The sequence below is a fragment of the Opisthocomus hoazin genome, chromosome 17 (assembly GCF_030867145.1).
Source record: "Opisthocomus hoazin isolate bOpiHoa1 chromosome 17, bOpiHoa1.hap1, whole genome shotgun sequence".
NCBI lineage: Eukaryota > Metazoa > Chordata > Aves > Opisthocomiformes > Opisthocomidae > Opisthocomus > Opisthocomus hoazin.
Window position 1 is genome coordinate 21545314 of NC_134430.1, and position 15232 is coordinate 21560545.

Sequence of the window (15232 nt, forward strand, 5' to 3'; positions counted from 1 at the left end):
TCAAAAGTATCTTAGGTGGTCCGTGCCCGGTGCCTCCTTCAGCCCTGCTCCGAAAATGCGAACGTCGGCAGATAGCTCTTAGCCAGAAAGAGCTAGCCTGGAAAGCTGTCGCTCAGCCTCATCTGCCCATGGCACTGCTCGCACAGAGGCACAGAGACTGGGGCTGCTTGCTTGTCTTGCCACCTCAAACTTGAAACGTATCTTTTGGGCGTCCGTGCAAGGGATCTAAGGCAGCCCTGCTCTGAAAATGCGAACGTCTGCAGATAGCTCTTAGCCAGAAAGAGCTAGCCTGGAAAGCGTTGCTCAGCCTCATCTGCCCATGGCACTGCTCGCACAGAGACACAGAGACTGGGGCTCCTTGCTTGTCTTGCCCCCTCAAACTTCCAAAGTATCTTAGGTGGTCCGTGCCGGGCGCCTCCGGCAGCCCTGCTCCGAAAATGCGAATGTCTGCAGATAGCTCGCAGCCAGAAAGAGCTAGCCTGGAAAGCTGTTGCTCAGCCTCATCTGCCCATGGCACTGCTCGCACAGAGGCACAGAGACTGGGGTGCTTGCTTGTCTTGCCACCTCAAAGTTCAAACGTCTCCTGCGAATGGGGGTTGTCCATGCCAGGCGCCTCCGGCAGCCCTTCTACAAAAATGCGAACGCCTGCAGATAGCTCGCAGCCAGAAATATCTAGCCTGGAAAGCTGAGCTCAGCCTCATCTGCCCATGGCACTGCTCGCACAGAGGCACAGAGACTGGGGCTGCTTGCTTGTCTTGCCACCTCAAACTTCAAACGTATCTTTTGGGGGGCCGTGCAAGGGATCTAAGGCAGCCCTGCTCTGAAAATGCGAAATTCTGCCGATAGCTCGCAGCCAGAAAGAGCTAGCCTGGAAAGCGTTGCTCAGCCTCATCTGCCCATGGCACTGCTGGCACAGAGGCACAGAGACTGGGGCTCCTTGCTTGTCTTGCCCCCTCAAACTTCCAAAGTATCTTAGGTGGTCCGTGCCGGGCGCCTCCGGCAGCCCTGCTCTGAAAATGCGAACGTCTGCAGATAGCTCGCAGCCAGAAAGAGCTAGCCTGGAAAGCTGTTGCTCAGCCTCATCTGCCCATGGCACTGCTCGCACACAGGCACAGAGACTGGGGCTGCTTGCTTGTCTTGCCACCTCAAACTTCAAACGTAGCATTGGGGGTCCTTGCCGGGCACCTCCGGCAGCCTTGCTCTGAAAATGCGAACGTCTGAAGATAGCTCGCAACAAGAAGAAGCTAGCCTGGAAAGCTGTTGCTCAGCCTCATCTGCCCATGGCACTGCTCGCACAGAGGCACAGAGACTAGGGCTTCTTGCTTGTCTTGCCACCTCAAAATTCAAACATAGATTTGGGCTTCCGTGCAGGGGACCTACAGCAGCACTGCTCTGGAGATGCGAACGTCTGTGGATAGTCCGCAGCCAGAAAGAGCTAGCCTTGAAAGCTGTCACTCAGCCTCATCTGCCCATGGCATTGATCACACAGAGGCACAGAGACTGGGGCTCCTTGCTTGTCTTGCCACCTCAAAGTTCAAACGTATATTTGGGAGTTCGTGCAGTGGGCTTCCGGCAGCCCTGGTCTGAAAATGCGAACGTCTGCAGATAGCTCTTAGCCAGAAAGAGCTAGCCTGGAAAGCTGTTGCTCAGCCTCATCTGCCCATGGCACTGCTCGCACAGAGGCACAGAGACTGGGGCTTCTTGCTTGTCTTGCCACCTTAATGTTATATCGTCTCCTGGGAATGTGGGTTGTCCATGCCAGGCGCCTCCGTCAGTCCTTCTACAAAAATGCGAACGACTGCAGATAGATCGCAGCCAGAAATATCTAGCCTGGAAAGCTGTTGCTCAGCCTCATCTGCCCATGGCACTGCTCGCACAGAGGCACAGAGACTGGCGCTCCTTGCTTGTCTTGCCACCTCAAACTTCAAACGTATCTTTTGGGGGTCCGTGAAAGGGATCTAAGGCAGCCCTGCCCTGAAAATGCGAACGTCTGCAGATAGCTCGCAGCCAGAAAGAGCTAGCCTGGAAAGCGTTGCTCAGCCTCATCTGCCCATGGAACTGCTAGCACAGAGGCACAGAGACTGGGGCTCCTTGCTTGTCTTGCCCCCTCAAACTTCAAAAGTATCTTAGGTGGTCCATGCCGGGCGCCTCCGGCAGCCCTGCTCTGAAAATGCGAACGTCTGCAGATAGCTCGCAGCCAGAAAGAGCTAGCCTGGAAAGCTGTTGCTCAGCCTCATCTGCCCATGGCACTGCTCGCACAGAGGCACAGACACAGGGGCTGCTTGCTTGTCTTGCCACCTCAAAGTTCAAACGTCTCCTGGGAATGGAGGTTGTCCATGCCAGGCGCCTCCGGCAGCCCTTCTACAAAAATGCGAACGTCTGCAGATAGCTCGCAGCCAGAAAGAGCTAGCCTGGAAAGCTGTTGCTCAGCCTCATCTGCCCATGGCACTGCTCGCACAGAGGCACAGAAACTGGGGCTGCTTGCTTGTCTTGCCACCTCAAACTTCAAACGTAGATTTGGGCGTCCGTGCAGAGGGCCGCCAGCAGCGGTGCTCTGAAAATGTGAACGTCTGCAGATAACTCGCAGCCAGAAAGAGCTAGCCTGGAAAGCGTTGCTCAGCCTCATCTGCCCATGGAACTGCTAGCACAGAGGCACAGAGACTGGGGCTCCTTGCTTGTCTTGCCACCTCAAACTTCAAAAGTATCTTAGGTGCTCCGTGTCGGGCGCCTCCGGCAGCCCTGCTCTGAAAATGCGAACGTCTGCAGATAGGTCGCAGGAAGAAAGAGCTAGCTTGGAAAGCTGTTACTCTGCCTCATCTGCCCATGGCACTGCTCGCACAGAGGCAGAGAAATTGGGGCTGCTTGCTGGTCTTGCCACCTCAAACTTCAAAAGTAGCATTGGGAGTCCTTGCCGGGCACCTCTGGCAGCCCTGCTCTGAAAATGCGAACGTCTGAAGATAGCTCGCAACAAGAAGAAGCTAGCCTGGAAAGCTGTTGCTCAGCCTCATCTGCCCATGGCATTGATCACACAGAGGCACAGAGACTGGGGCTCCTTGCTTGTCTTGCCACCTGAAAGTTCAAACGTATATTTGGGAGTTCGTGCAGGGGGCTTCCGGCAGCCCTGCTCCGAAAATGCGAAGGTCTGCAGATAGCTCTTAGCCAGAAAGAGCTAGCCTGGAAAGCTGTTGCTCAGCCTCATCTGCCCATGGCACTGCTCGCACAGAGGCACAGAGACTGGGGCTGCTTGCTTGTCTTGCCACCTCAAACTTCAAACGTATCTTTTGGGGGTCCGTGAAAGGGATCTAAGGCAGCCCTGCCCTGAAAATGCGAACGTCTGCAGATAGCTCGCAGCCAGAAAGAGCTAGCCTGGAAAGCGTTGCTCAGCCTCATCTGCCCATTGCACTGCTCGCACAGAGGCACAGAGACTGGCGCTCCTTGCTTGTCTTGCCCCCTCAAACTTCAAAAGTATCTTAGGTGGTCCATGCCGGGCGCCTCCGGCAGCCCTGCTCTGAAAATGCGAACGTCTGCAGATAGCTCGCAGCCAGAAAGAGCTAGCCTGGAAAGCTGTTGCTCAGCCTCATCTGCCCATGGCACTGCTCGCACAGAGGCACAGACACAGGGGCTGCTTGCTTGTCTTGCCACATCAAAGTTCAAACGTCTCCTGGGAATGGGGGTTGTCCATGCCAGGCGCCTCCGGCAGCCCTTCTACAAAAATGCGAACGTCTGCAGATAGCTCGCAGCCAGAAAGAGCTAGCCTGGAAAGCTGTGTCTCAGCCTCATCTGCCCATGGCACTGCTCGCACAGAGGCACAGAGACTGGGGCTGCTTGCTTGTCTTGCCACCTCAAACTTCAAACGTATCATTTGGGGGTCCGTGCAAGGGATCTAAGGCAGCCCTGCTCTGAAACTGCGAACGTCTGCAGATAGCTCGCAGCCAGAAAGAGCTAGCCTGGAAAGCGTTGCTCAGCCTCATCTGCCCATGGCACTGCTCGCACAGAGGCACAGAGACTGGGACTCCTTGCTTGTCTTGCCCCTGAAACTTCAAAAGTATCTTAGGTGGTCCGTGTCCGGTGCCTCCGTCAGCCCTGCTCTGAAAATGCGAACGTCGGCAGATAACTCGCAGGCAGAAAGAGCTAGCCTGGAAAGCTGTTACTCAGCCTCATCTGCCCATGGCACTGCTCGCACAGAGGCACAGAAACTGGGGCTGCTTGCTTGTCTTGCCACCTCAAACTTCAAACGTAGATTTGGGCGTCCGTGCAGAGGGCCGCCAGCAGCGGTGCTCTGAAAATGCGAACGTCTGCAGATAACTCGCAGCCAGAAAGAGCTAGCCTGGAAAGCGTTGCTCAGCCTCATCTGCCCATGGAACTGCTAGCACAGAGGCACAGAGACTGGGGCTCCTTGCTTGTCTTGCCACCTCAAACTTCAAAAGTATCTTAGGTGCTCCGTGTCGGGCGCCTCCGGCAGCCCTGCTCTGAAAATGCGAACGTCTGCAGATAGGTCGCAGGCAGAAAGAGCTAGCTTGGAAAGCTGTTACTCTGCCTCATCTGCCCATGGCACTGCTCGCACAGAGGCAGAGAAATTGGGGCTGCTTGCTGGTCTTGCCACCTCAAACTTCAAAAGTAGCATTGGGAGTCCTTGCCGGGCACCTCCGGCAGCCCTGCTCTGAAAATGCGAACGTCTGCAGATAGCTCGCAGCCAGAAATATCTAGCCTGGAATGCTGAGCTCAGTCTCATCTGCCCATGGCACTGCTCGCACAGAGGCACAGAGACTGGGGCTGCTTGCTTGTCTTGCCACCTCAAACTTGAAACGTATCTTTTGGGGGTCCGTGCAAGGGATCTAAGGCAGCCCTGCTCTGAAAATGCGAACGTCTGCAGATAGCTCGCAGCCAGAAAGAGCTAGCCTGGAAAGCGTTGCTCAGCCTCATCTGCCCATGGCACTGCTCGCACAGAGGCACAGAGACTGGGGCTCCTTGCTTGTCTTGCCACCTCAAACTTCCAAAGTATCTTAGGTGGTCCGTGCCGGGCGCCTCTGGCAGCCCTGCTGTGAAAATGCGAACGTCTGCAGATAGCTCGCAGCCAGAAAGATCTAACCTGGAAAGCGTTGCTCAGCCTCATCTGCCCATGGCACTGCTCGCACAGAGGCACAGAGACTGGGGCTCCTTGCTTGTCTTGCCACCTCAAACTTCCAAAGTATCTTAGGTGGTCCGTGCCGGGCGCCTCCGGCAGCCCTGCTGTGAAAATGAGAACGTCTGCAGATAGCTCGCAGCCAGAAAGAGCTAGCCTGGAAAGCTGTTGCTCAGCCTCATCTGCCCATGGCACTTCTCGCACAGAGGCACAGAGACTGGGGCTCCTTGCTTGTCTTGCCACCTCAAACTTCAAACGTAGCATTGGGGGTCCTTGCCGGGCACCTCCGGCAGCCCTGCTCTGAAAATGCGAACGTCTGAAGATAGCTCGCAACAAGAAGAAGCTAGCCTGGAAAGCTGTTGCTCAGCCTCATCTGCCCATGGCATTGATCACACAGAGGCACAGAGACTGGGGCTCCTTGCTTGTCTTGCCACCTCAAACTTCAAAAGTATCTTAGGTGGTTCATGCCGGGCGCCTCCGGCAGCCCTGCTCTGAAAATGCGAACGTCTGCAGATAGCTCGCAGCCAGAAAGAGCTAGCCTGGAAAGCTGTTGCTCAGCCTCATCTGCCCATGGCACTGCTCGCACAGAGGCACAGAGACAGGGTCTGCTTGCTTGTCTTGCCACCTCAAAGTTCAAACGTCTCCTGGGAATGGGGGTTGTCCATGCCAGGCGCCTCTGGCAGCCCTTCTACAAAAATGCGAACGTCTGCAGATAGCTCGCAGCCAGAAAGAGCTAGCCTGGAAAGCTGTGTCTCAGCCTCATCTCCCCATGGCACTGCTCGCACAGAGGCACAGAGACTGGGGCTGCTTGCTTGTCTTGCCACCTCAAACTTCAAACGTATCATTTGGGGGTCCGTGCAAGGGATCTAAGGCAGCCCTGCTCTGAAACTGCGAACGTCTGCAGATAGCTCGCAGCCAGAAAAAGCTAGCCTGGAAAGCGTTGCTCAGCCTCATCTGCCCATGGCACTGCTCGCACAGAGGCACAGAGACTGGGACTCCTTGCTTGTCTTGCACCTGAAACTCCAAAAATATCTTAGGTGGTCCGTGCCCGGTGCCTCCGTCAGCCCTGCTCTGAAAATGCGAACGTCGGCAGATAGCTCGCAGCCAGAAAGAGCTAGCCTGGAAAGCTGTCGCTCAGCCTCATCTGCCCATGGCACTGCTCGCACAGAGGCATAGAAACTGGGGCTGCTTGCTTGTCTTGCCCCCTCAAACTTCAAACGTAGATTTGGGCGTCCGTGCAGAGGGCCGCCAGCAGTGGTGCTCTGAAAATGCGAACGTCTGCAGATAACTCGCAGCCAGAAAGAGCTAGCCTGGAAAGCGTTGCTCAGCCTCATCTGCCCATGGAACTGCTAGCACAGAGGCACAGAGACTGGGGCTGCTTGCTTGTCTTGCCACCTCAAACTTCAAACGTATCATCTGGGGGTCCGTGCAAGGGATCTAAGGCAGCCCTGCTCTGAAACTGCGAACGTCTGCAGATAGCTCGCAGCCAGAAAAAGCTAGCCTGGAAAGCGTTGCTCAGCCTCATCTGCCCATGGCACTGCTCGCACAGAGGCACAGAGACTGGGACTCCTTGCTTGTCTTGCCCCTGAAACTCCAAAAATATCTTAGGTGGTCCGTGCCCGGTGCCTCCGTCAGCCCTGCTCTGAAAATGCGAACGTCGGCAGATAGCTCGCAGCCAGAAAGAGCTAGCCTGGAAAGCTGTCGCTCAGCCTCATCTGCCCATGGCACTGCTCGCACAGAGGCATAGAAACTGGGGCTGCTTGCTTGTCTTGCCACCTCAAACTTGAAACGTAGATTTGGGCGTCCGTGCAGAGGGCCGCCAGCAGCGGTGCTCTGAAAATGCGAACGTCTGCAGATAACTCGCAGCCAGAAAGAGCTAGCCTGGAAAGCGTTGCTCAGCCTCATCTGCCCATGGAACTGCTAGCACAGAGGCACAGAGACTGGGGCTCCTTGCTTGTCTTGCCACCTCAAACTTCAAAAGTATCTTAGGTGCTCCGTGTCGGGCGCCTCCGGCAGCCCTGCTCTGAAAATGCGAACGTCTGCAGATAGGTCGCAGGCAGAAAGAGCTAGCTTGGAAAGCTGTTACTCTGCCTCATCTGCCCATGGCACTGCTCGCACAGAGGCAGAGAAATTGGGGCTGCTTGCTGGTCTTGCCACCTCAAACTTCAAAAGTAGCATTGGGAGTCCTTGCCGGGCACCTCCGGCAGCTCTGCTCTGAAAATGCGAACGTCTGCAGATAGCTCGCAGCCAGAAATATCTAGCCTGGAATGCTGAGCTCAGCCTCATCTGCCCATGGCACTGCTCGCACAGAGGCACAGAGACTGGGGCTGCTTTCTTGTCTTGCCACCTCAAACTTGAAACGTATCTTTTGGGGGTCCGTGCAAGGGATCTAAGGCAGCCCTGCTCTGAAAATGCGAACGTCTGCAGATAGCTCGCAGCCAGAAAGAGCTAGCCTGGAAAGCGTTGCTCAGCCTCATCTGCTCATGGCACTGCTCGCACAGAGGCACAGAGACTGGGACTCCTTGCTTGTCTTGCCCCCTCAAACTTCCAAAGTATCTTAGGTGGTCCGTGCCGGGCGCCTCCGGCAGCCCTGCTGTGAAAATGCGAACGTCTGCAGATAGCTCGCAGCCAGAAAGAGCTAGCCTGGAAAGCGTTGCTCAGCCTCATCTGCCCATGGCACTGCTCGCACAGAGGCACAGAGACTGGGGCTGCTTGCTTGTCTTGCCACCTCAAACTTCAAACGTAGCATTGGGGGTCCTTGCCGGGCACCTCCGGCAGCCCTGCTCTGAAAATGCGAACGTCTGAAGATAGCTCGCAACAAGAAGAAGCTAGCCTGGAAAGCTGTTGCTCAGCCTCATCTGCCCATGGCATTGATCACACAGAGGCACAGAGACTGGGGCTCCTTGCTTGTCTTGCCACCTCAAAGTTCAAACGTATATTTGGGAGTTCGTGCAGGGGGCTTCCGGCAGCCCTGCTCCGAAAATGCGAAGGTCTGTAGATAGCTCTTAGCCAGAAAGAGCTAGCCTGGAAAGCTGTTGCTCAGCCTCATCTGCCCATGGCACTGCTCGCACAGAGGCACAGAGACTGGGGCTGCTTGCTTGTCTTGCCACCTCAATGTTATATCGTCTCCTGGGAATGTGGGTTGTCCATGCCAGGCGCCTCCGGCAGTCCTTCTACAAAAATGCGAACGACTGCAGATAGATCGCAGCCAGAAATATCTAGCCTGGAAAGCTGTTGCTCAGCCTCATCTGCCCATGGCACTGCTCGCACAGAGGCACAGAGACTGGGGCTGCTTGCTTGTCTTGCCACCTCAAACTTCAAACGTATCTTTTGGGGGTCCGTGAAAGGGATCTAAGGCAGCCCTGCCCTGAAAATGCGAACGTCTGCAGATAGCTCGCAGCCAGAAAGAGCTAGCCTGGAAAGCGTTGCTCAGCCTCATCTGCCCATGGCACTGCTCGCACAGAGGCACAGAGACTGGGGCTCCTTGCTTGTCTTGCCAGCTCAAACTTCAAAAGTATCTTAGGTGGTCCATGCCTGGCGCCTCCGGCAGCCCTGCTCTGAAAATGCGAACGTCTGCAGATAGCTCGCAGCCAGAAAGAGCTAGCCTGGAAAGCTGTTGCTCAGCCTCATCTGCCCATGGCACTGCTCGCACAGAGGCACAGAGACTGAGGCTGCTTGCTTGTCTTGCCACCTCAAACTTCAAACGTATCATTTGGGGGTCCGTGCAAGGGATCTAAGGCAGCCCTGCTCTGAAACTGCGAACGTCTGCAGATAGCTCGCAGCCAGAAAGAGCTAGCCTGGAAAGCGTTGCTCAGCCTCATCTGCCCATGGCACTGCTCGCACAGAGGCACAGAGACTGGGACTCCTTGCTTGTCTTGCCCCTGAAACTTCAAAAGTATCTTAGGTTGTCCGTGCCCGGTGCCTCCGTCAGCCCTGCTCTGAAAATGCGAACGTCGGCAGATAGCTCGCAGCCAGAAAGAGCTAGCCTGGAAAGCTGTCGCTCAGCCTCATCTGCCCATGGCACTGCTCGCACAGAGGCACAGAAACTGGGGCTGCTTGCTTGTCTTGCCCCCTCAAACTTCAAACGTAGATTTGGGCGTCCGTGCAGAGGGCCGCCAGCAGCGGTGCTCTGAAAATGCGAACGTCTGCAGATAACTCGCAGCCAGAAAGAGCTAGCCTGGAAAGCGTTGCTCAGCCTCATCTGCCCATGGCACTGCTCGCACATAGGCACAGAGACTGGGGCTCCTTGCTTGTCTTGCCCCTGAAACTTCCAAAGTATCTTAGGTGGTCCGTGCCGGGCGCCTCCGGCAGCCCTGCTGTGAAAATGCGAACGTCTGCAGATAGCTCGCAGCCAGAAAGAGCTAGCCTGGAAAGCGTTGCTCAGCCTCATCTGCCCATGGCACTGCTCGCACAGAGGCACAGAGACTGGGGCTCCTTGCTTGTCTTGCCCCCTCAAACTTGCAAAGTATCTTAGGTGGTCCGTGCCGGGCGCCTCCGGCAGCCCTGCTGTGAAAATGCGAACGTCTGCAGATAGCTCGCAGCCAGAAAGAGCTAGCCTGGAAAGCTGTTGCTCAGCCTCATCTGCCCATGGCACTTCTCGCACAGAGGCACAGAGACTGGGGCTCCTTGCTTGTCTTGCCACCTCAAAGTTCAAACGTATATTTGGAAGTTCGTGCAGGGGGCTTCCGGCAGCCCTGCTCCGAAAATGCGAAGGTCTGCAGATAGTTCTTAGCCAGAAAGAGCTAGCCTGGAAAGCTGTTGCTCAGCCTCATCTGCCCATGGCACTGCTCGCACAGAGGCACAGAGACTGGGGCTGCTTGCTTGTCTTGCCACCTCAATGTTATATCGTCTCCTGGGAATGTGGGTTGTCCATGCCAGGCGCCTCCGGCAGTCCTTCTACAAAAATGTGAACGACTGCAGATAGATCGCAGCCAGAAATATCTAGCCTGGAAAGCTGTTGCTCAGCCTCATCTGCCCATGGCACTGCTCGCACAGAGGCACAGAGACTGGGGCTGCTTGCTTGTCTTGCCACCTCAAACTTCAAACGTATCTTTTGGGGGTCCGTGAAAGGGATCTAAGGCAGCCCTGCCCTGAAAATGCGAACGTCTGCAGATAGCTCGCAGCCAGAAAGAGCTAGCCTGGAAAGCTGTTGCTCAGCCTCATCTGCCCATGGCACTGCTCGCACAGAGGCACAGAGACTGGGGCTGCTTGCTTGTCTTGCCACCTCAAAGTTCAAACGTCTCCTGGGAATGGGGGTTGTCCATGCCAGGCGCCTCCGGCAGCCCTTCTACAAAAATGCGAACGTCGGCAGATAGCTCGCAGCCAGAAAGAGCTAGCCTGGAAAGCTGTCGCTCAGCCTCATCTGCACATGGCACTGCTCGCACAGAGGCACAGAAACTGGGGTTGCTTGCTTGTCTTGCCACCTCAAACTTCAAACGTAGATTTGGGCGTCCGTGCAGAGGGCCGCCAGCAGCGGTGCTCTGAAAATGCGAACGTCTGCAGATAACTCGCAGCCAGAAAGAGCTAGCCTGGAAAGCGTTGCTCAGCCTCATCTGCCCATGGAACTGCTAGCACAGAGGCACAGAGACTGGGGCTCCTTGCTTGTCTTGCCACCTCAAACTTCAAAAGTATCTTAGGTGCTCCGTGTCGGGCACCTCCGGCAGCCCTGCTCTGAAAATGCGAACGTCTGCAGATAGGTCGCAGGCAGAAAGAGCTAGCTTGGAAAGCTGTTACTCTGCCTCATCTGCCCATGGCACTGCTCGCACAGAGGCACAGAGACTGGGGCTGCTTTCTTGTCTTGCCACCTCAAACTTGAAACGTATCTTTTGGGGGTCCGTGCAAGGGATCTAAGGCAGCCCTGCTCTGAAAATGCGAACGTCTGCAGATAGCTGGCAGCCAGAAAGAGCTAGCCTGGAAAGCGTTGCTCAGCCTCATCTGCCCATGGCACTGCTCGCACAGAGGCACAGAGACTGGGGCTCCTTGCTTGTCTTGCCCCCTGAAACTTCCAAAGTATCTTAGGTGGTCCGTGCCGGGCGCCTCCGGCAGCCCTGCTGTGAAAATACGAACGTCTGCAGATAGCTCGCAGCCAGAAAGAGCTAGCCTGGAAAGCGTTGCTCAGCCTCATCTGCCCATGGCACTGCTCGCACAGAGGCACAGAGACTGGGGCTCCTTGCTTGTCTTGCCCCCTCAAACTTCCAAAGTATCTTAGGTGGTCCGTGCCGGGCGCCTCCGGCAGCCCTGCTGTGAAAATGCGAACGTCTGCAGATAGCTCGCAGCCAGAAAGAGCTAGCCTGGAAAGCTGTGTCTCAGCCTCATCTGCCCATGGCACTGCTCGCACAGAGGCACAGAGACTGGGGCTCCTTGCTTGTCTTGCCACCTCAAACTTCAAACGTAGCATTGGGGGTCCTTGCCGGGCAGCTCCGGCAGCCCTGCTCTGAAAATGCGAACGTCTGAAGATAGCTCGCAACAAGAAGAAGGTAGCCTGGAAAGCTGTTGCTCAGCCTCATCTGCCCATGGCATTGATCACACAGAGGCACAGAGACTGGGGCTCCTTGCTTGTCTTCCCACCTCAAAGTTCAAACGTATATTTGGAAGTTCGTGCAGGGGGCTTCCGGCAGCCCTGCTCCGAAAATGCGAAGGTCTGCAGATAGCTCTTAGCCAGAAAGAGCTAGCCTGGAAAGCTGTTGCTCAGCCTCATCTGCCCATGGCACTGCTCGCACAGAGGCACAGAGACTGGGGCTGCTTGCTTGTCTTGCCACCTCAATGTTATATCGTCTCCTGGGAATGGGGGTTGTCCATGCCAGGCGCCTCCGGCAGTCCTTCTACAAAAATGTGAACGACTGCAGAGAGATCGCAGCCAGAAATATCTAGCCTGGAAAGCTGTTGCTCAGCCTCATCTGCCCATGGCACTGCTCGCACAGAGGCACAGAGACTGGGGCTGCTTGCTTGTCTTGCCACCTCAAACTTCAAACGTATCTTTTGGGCGTCCGTGAAAGGGATCTAAGGCAGCCCTGCCCTGAAAATGCGAATGTCTGCAGATAGCTCGCAGCCAGAAAGAGCTAGCCTGGAAAGCGTTGCTCAGCCTCATCTGCCCATGGCACTGCTCGCACAGAGGCACAGAGACTGCGGCTCCTTGCTTGTCTTGCACCCTCAAACTTCAAAAGTATCTTAGGTGGTCCATGCCGGGCGCCTCCGGCAGCCCTGCTCTGAAAATGCGAACGTCTGCAGATAGCTCGCAGCCAGAAAGAGCTAGCCTGGAAAGCTGTTGCTCAGCCTCATCTGCCCATGGCACTGCTCGCACAGAGGCACAGAGACTGGGGCTGCTTGCTTGTCTTGCCACCTCAAAGTTCAAACGTCTCCTGGGAATGGGGGTTGTCCATGCCAGGCGCCTCCGGCAGCCCTTCTACAAAAATGCGAACGTAGGCAGATAGCTCGCAGCCAGAAAGAGCTAGCCTGGAAAGCTGTCGCTCAGCCTCATCTGCCCATGGCACTGCTCGCACAGAGGCACAGAAACTGGGGCTGCTTGCTTGTCTTGCCACCTCAAACTTGAAACGTATATTTGGGCGTCCGTGCAGAGGGCCGCCAGCAGCGGTGCTCTGAAAATGCGAACGTCTGCAGATAACTCGCAGCCAGAAAGAGCTAGCCTGGAAAGCGTTGCTCAGCCTCATCTGCCCATGGAACTGCTAGCACAGAGGCACAGAGACTGGGGCTCCTTGCTTGTCTTGCCACCTCAAACTTCAAAAGTATCTTAGGTGCTCCGTGTCGGGCGCCTCCGGCAGCCCTGCTCTGAAAATGCGAACGTCTGCAGATAGCTCGCAAGCAGAAATAGCTAGCGTGGAAAGCTGTTACTCTCCCTCATCTGCCCATGGCACTGCTCGAACCGAGGCACAGAAATTGGGGCTGCTTGCTGGTCTTGCCACCTCAAACTTCAAAAGTAGCATTGGGAGTCCTTGCCGGGCACCTCCGGCAGCCCTGCTCTGAAAATGCGAACGTCTGCAGATAGCTCGCAGCCAGAAATATCTAGCCTGTAATGCTGAGCTCAGCCTCATCTGCCCAATGCACTGCTCGCACAGAGGCACAGAGACTGGGGCTGCTTGCTTGTCTTGCCACCTCAAACTTGAAACGTATCTTTTGGGGGTCCGTGCAAGGGATCTAAGGCAGCCCTGCTCTGAAAATGCGAACGTCTGCAGATAGCTCGCAGCCAGAAAGAGCTAGCCTGGAAAGCGTTGCTCAGCCTCATCTGCCCATGGCACTGCTCGCACAGAGGCACAGAGACTGGGGCTCCTTGCTTGTCTTGCCCCCTCAAACTTCCAAAGTATCTTAGGTTGTTCGTGCCGGGCGCCTCCGGCAGCCCTGCTGTGAAAATGCGAACGTCTGCAGATAGTTCGCAGCCAGAAAGAGCTAGCCTGGAAAGCGTTGCTCAGCCTCATCTGCCCATGGCACTGCTCGCACAGAGGCACAGAGACTGGGGCTCCTTGCTTGTCTTGCCCCCTCAAACTTCCAAAGTATCTTAGGTGGTCCGTGCCGGGCGCCTCCGGCAGCCCTGCTGTGAAAATGAGAACGTCTGCAGATAGCTCGCAGCCAGAAAGAGCTAGCCTGGAAAGCTGTTGCTCAGCCTCATCTGCCCATGGCACTTCTCGCACAGAGGCACAGAGACTGGGGCTCCTTGCTTGTCTTGCCACCTCAAACTTCAAACGTAGCTTTGGGGGTCCTTGCCGGGCACCTCCGGCAGCCCTGCTCTGAAAATGCGAACGTCTGCATATAGCTCGCAACAAGAAGAAGCTAGCCTGGAAAGCTGTTGCTCAGCCTCATCTGCCCATGGCATTGATCACACAGAGGCACAGAGACTGGGTCTCCTTACTTGTCTTGCCACCTCAAAGTTCAAACGTATATTTGGGAGTTCGTGCAGGGGGCTTCCGGCAGCCCTGCTTCGAAAATGCGAAGGTCTGCAGATAGCTCTTAGCCAGAAAGAGCTAGCCTGGAAAGCTGTTGCTCAGCCTCATCTGCCCATGGCACTGCTCGCACAGAGGCACAGAGACTGGGGCTGCTTGCTTGTCTTGCCACCTCAATGTTATATCGTCTCCTGGGAATGTGGGTTGTCCATGCCAGGCGCCTCCGGCAGTCCTTCTACAAAAATGCGAACGACTGCAGATAGCTCGCAGCCAGAAATATCTAGCCTGGAAAGCTGTTGCTCAGCCTCATCTGCCCATGGCACTGCTCGCACAGAGGCACAGAGACTGGGGCTGCTTGCTTGTCTTGCCACCTCAAACTTCAAACGTATCTTTTGGGGGTCCGTGAAAGGGATCTAAGGCAGCCCTGCTCTGAAAATGCGAACGTCTGCAGATAGCTCGCAGCCAGAAAGAGCTAGCCTGGAAAGCGTTGCTCAGCCTCATCTGCCCATGGCACTGCTCGCACAGAGGCACAGAGACTGGGGCTCCTTGCTTGTCTTGCCCCCTCAAACTTCAAAAGTATCTTAGGTGGTCCATGCCGGGCGCCTCCGGCAGCCCTGCTCTGAAAATGCGAACGTCTGCAGATAGCTCGCAGCCAGAAAGAGCTAGCCTGGAAAGCTGTTGCTCAGCCTCATCTGCCCATGGCACTGCTCGCACAGAGGCACAGAGACTGGGGCTGCTTGCTTGTCTTGCCACCTCAAAGTTCAAACGTCTCCTGGGAATGGGGGTTGTCCATGCCAGGCGCCTCCGGCAGCCCTTCTACAAAAATGCGAACGTCGGCAGATAGCTCGCAGCCAGAAAGAGCTAGCCTGGAAAGCTGTCGCTCAGCCTCATCTGCCCATGGCACTGCTCGCAGAGAGGCACAGAAACTGGGGCTGCTTGCTTGTCTTGCCACCTCAAACTTGAAATGTAGATTTGGGCGTCCGTGCAGAGGGCCGCCAGCAGCCCTGCTCTGAAAATGCGAACGTCTGCAGATAGGTCGCAGGCAGAAAGAGCTAGCTTGGAAAGCTGTTACTCTGCCTCATCTGCCCATGGCACTGCTCGCACAGAGGCACAGAATTTGGGGCTGCTTTCTGGTCTTGCCACCTCAAACTTCAAAAGTAGCATTGGGAGTCCTTGCCGGGCACCTCCGGCAGCCCTGCTCTGAAAATGCGAACGTCTG